This window comes from Leopardus geoffroyi, chromosome C2 (assembly GCF_018350155.1).
Source record: "Leopardus geoffroyi isolate Oge1 chromosome C2, O.geoffroyi_Oge1_pat1.0, whole genome shotgun sequence".
NCBI classification, from domain to species: Eukaryota; Metazoa; Chordata; class Mammalia; order Carnivora; family Felidae; genus Leopardus; species Leopardus geoffroyi.
The window spans coordinates 1,186,338-1,190,334 of NC_059333.1; the positions used below are offsets into that span (position 1 = coordinate 1,186,338).

Consider the following 3,997-nt stretch of genomic DNA (forward strand, 5'->3'; position numbering starts at 1 on the left):
GAGCAGAGGGCTAAGGGGCCAGGACGCTGCAGGGTTTAGTACGGGTGCGGGCTGCTCAGGGCCTGGGAGGGCGGCCTGGAACCCTCTGCACTTCCTTCGTGGAAGGACGGTGGGAAGGGCATTCTCCCCACAGGGCCTGGGCCAGCTGTTACCCACTCCTGCTGGGATGAGCGAACAGGGAGGCAGAGAGACCGAGGCCCAGAGAGACCGAGGTGGGAGGCACAGGGCGAGTGGCGGGGTGCCCACACGCAGAGGGAGAAGAGAGGTGAGGGGGCGCGGTCCCCGCGCCCAGGTGCAAAGGGAGAGGAGAGGTGGGGTGGGGGGCACGGTCCCTCAGGTAGGCTGCAGATACACCTGAGGAAGAAACAGAAACCGTTTGGGTGGCCCCAGAGATAACGGTGGAGAGGCCGGAAGTCCGTTCCCTGGGCTGGGAGAGAGTCTGCTGACGCAGACTGAACGTGCTTTAGGGTCCAAGCGAAGGAACACAGGTGACTCCTGGGAACGTGTTCAGTTCCAGGAATTGTAGATACATCCTGTGTGCATCCAGGAAGAAGGTAAAGCGGACAGGGACACAATGCTTGACGAGGAGGCAGGAGTGAGCCCGGCAGGCCCTGACCCCGTGTGCGTGCTGGTGTGATTCTGCGGGGCCGGCGGGCCCACCGGCCTTCCCCTCCTGCCTGGGAAGGTGTCCCCTCCTCACGTGGAGGGCATCAGAACTTGGCCATACAATGTCACCGGGAAGGCCTGTCCCTCGGCTCCGCTGCCCCCGTGGGATTACTCACGGTTTCTCACACTGTTGTGACTCTCAAAATCACATCAGTGACCTGGGAGTTCAACAGACTGCAGTTCTAGAAAACACACTTCCCAGTGCTCCCATTGGATGGGATCCCCTAAGTGTCAACAAACAGAAGGCCCAACTCAAACCAGCTTAAACATGAGCTTGTTAATAAATATCGACTCTTGTAACTAGGCAACCAGAGACAGGGCGGGCTTCAGGTGAGGTGTGATCCAGTCACGTCTCCACAAATACCTGCTAAGGCAGCCCCACCCTCCCCCCCCCCCCACCTGTCGGTCCTGTGTTCAGAGCGGCTTCCCTCTTGAAGTCAAAGCAGCTGCTAGTTCCTGCCTCTACAACCGCACACGACGAGATAGCGGGAGTGAGAGGCAGGGCACAGGCTACTACTATCCCAGACTTCTGATAAAGACCACGAACCTGCCCCGTGGTGAAAGTGGCCAGCCCCTGTGGCACCCAGGGCCGGGGGAGAGGGAACTCTGATTCAGCTAATCACAGCACCACCCTCACCGCAGAGGGTGAGTGTCCCCCGTCATGGGCTGCTTGGGGGAGGGTGGGCACCCAGTCAAAACCGGGGCAGCTAGCAAAGGAAGGGGGAGGTGGTTGGGACGGCAAGCCCGATTGCACGCAGCGCAGCCCCTCCCCCGGTAAGATGGGGGGAGCCCAGCGGGTCGGGGCTTGCAGGGCTGGGGGAGGGGGCTTCCCTCCTCCTACTCGGCTTCCGCCTCTCGAAGTCTCTCCAGGACCGGGGCTGGTTCTCAAACCACGACCCTCCTGAGTCTGCTGAAAACCGGCCGGTGCCACTCTGCTTGGGCAGCTGCCAAATGGCTGACCTTCGACCTTTGACAGGGTGGCACAATTCGCGTCAGAAAAGATCTTACTTGCTTTCCCTGGAGGCGAAGCCGCAAGACCCACGGGAGACCTTCGGCTTCGTGGAGCCTTTTCCTCCCTTTACTACTTTTACAGTATAGAAAATAAGACACCCTCTCCACGCCCCCGGGTGCAAAGAGCCCTGGGAGGTTGGACCAGATGCGGGGAAGAGACGCTGGGGGCCAGAGAGAAGGTGCTCGTTCCCGGGCCAGGGGCAGTGCTAACAGAACAGATTCCTTAGCCGGCGTCTGAGCGCAGGCGCATCGCAGGGCAGCCACGCTTCCTTCGAGCTGGAACGGGGTGGGGGTGGGGGGTGGGGAGCCTCGGGCTTTCAAGGAGGAGCGCGTCTGGGCCGCTGCCCGTTTGCTCAGCAGAAACGGGCAGCCGCAACCCTCCAATTAGCGCGTCCTGGGAGCCCGGCAGCCCTCAGACTCCCACTGGACCTGGTTTCCGGACAGAGTCTGGAGACGGTGACGCGGATGGAATACGGGGCCTGGTCTTAACAGAGGTTGAGATGCCTCCCCGAGGACGTTCGCCAGCTCTGGCCTTGGCAGCGGTGTGAGTCTGGCAACGGGAGCAAGAGAGACCCATTTGACAAATTAAAGATGTGACAAAGGACCGAAGTCTCTGGAAATTTCCGTCCGAGTGCCGGGGACCGAATCCGGTCACCGCTGCCCCCCCCCCCCGTCAGGACAGCGACGCGGGCGGCCACCTTCCTGCCAAGAAGGTCATCGGGACATGTTTCCACCCGGCCTGTGAAGGGAAAGTCAACTCTTAGCTCAGTGCTATTTTTTAAACATGAGACGAGTTCAAAGGCAGAATTCGGAGGACTTGTTTGTCTTAGAAATCACGACCGACCCGGCTGGTTCTCTGTGCGCGGAGACTGAGCGGGATTGGAGACACAGCTTCCCTCGGCACAGCCACTCGAAGTTATTACTGTGTCTGCAGATGGGGGCATTGGCAAGGTACATTTACCACTCTAAAATCCAGAACGAACTCCAACACAAGTCTGAGGTCAGTGCAGGAGGCGGGGCCGCGGTCTACGGCTCCCCCCCCCCCCCCCCCCCCCCCCCCCCCCGGGCTGGAACGCGACAACTCACAGATTTTCCCAGAAACCCACAACCCCAGCGTCTCGGTTGCTTTTGTGCTTTTCCCTGCAGCTTTCCCGGGAACACAAACACACGCACATGTTTGAGGTGGACAATTCGAGGTGCGTGCACTTAGGAAACCGAGATCGTGAACTCATTCACCCCAAAGTTTCCTCCTGCCCCTTGTAATCTCCCGGGACGCTTGACCTGCTCCCTCACTTGCAATTAACCTGCTTTTCCCAGGACTGTATACGAATGGGGCCGTCAGCACCCACGCTCTTCAGCCTGGCCTCAGAGCATGAGTCCAAGGAGTTACTCTGCGGCTCCCAGGCTGGTGTGGGGGCGGTGGTTCCCTCCCCTGCAGCTGCGTGCCCCCCCCCCCCCCCCACGGCTGCACCACAGCTGCGGGCTCACCTGCTGACGGGCGTTGGGGTCAGTGCCAGGTTTCGGGGATTCTAAATAAAGCTGCTGTGAATGCAAACTTTCGTTTCTCTTGGGCGAACGCGTAGGAATAGCTGGGTCACGTGACATGGCCAGTGTGCGGAGTCCCGTCCCCACGGGGGCACATGGCCGTCCCAGATGCGCTGCCCCCGCACGAGCACCTGGTGCTCAGTCCTTCTAACGGGAGCCGGCCCAGGGGGTGGGGTGCCGTCCCGCTGGCTTTAACGGGCGTCTCCCTAGCAAGTGCTGGCGGCTTTTCATGGGTGTATCCGCCACAGGTAAAATCTTGGCTTTTCCGCCCCCGATACAGTATTTTCTGTTTAAAAAAAATAAACTTTGTTTATATAACGGTTTTAGATTTATTAAGAAATTGTACATCTAATACAAAGATTTTCCACACGCAGCTTGGTCCCTTTATAAATTTCTTACATTAATACGGTACATTGGTTACAATTAACGAGCCAATATGAACACTTTATTGTTAACTAAGCTAACGAGCTTTAGTTCATATTCAGGTTTCCTCAGTTTCCCCTGATGTCCTTCTTCCTTCCTGGTTCTCCACCCACCCCCCCCACCCCCCCGCCCCGCCACCCCATCCAGGACACCACATGACCTTGATCCCATCCCTCTGCTTCTCCTCTGGGCTGTGACAGTTTCTCTGATGACCCTGATGGTGTTGAGGAGGACGAGTCAGGGATACGGGGGGATGTCCCCCAGTGGGAGCGGCATGATGGCTTCTCGTGACTGGACTGGGGTCATGTGGGGGGAAGCGCCCGTCTCTTCCCACCCGGCCCGGGCGGGTGCC

The 3,997-nt window shown here is 59.1% G+C and overlaps 1 long non-coding RNA gene across 1 annotated transcript; it reads left to right on the plus strand.

Annotated features, from left to right (window-relative positions):
- The first annotated feature begins 967 nt into the window (after positions 1–967).
- On the plus strand, positions 968–3,232 carry LOC123610456. The gene is made up of 2 exons (XR_006718133.1): positions 968–1,311; positions 1,765–3,232. It is a non-coding gene; the product is annotated as an uncharacterized LOC123610456 (long non-coding RNA).
- The last annotated feature ends 765 nt before the right edge of the window (positions 3,233–3,997 follow it).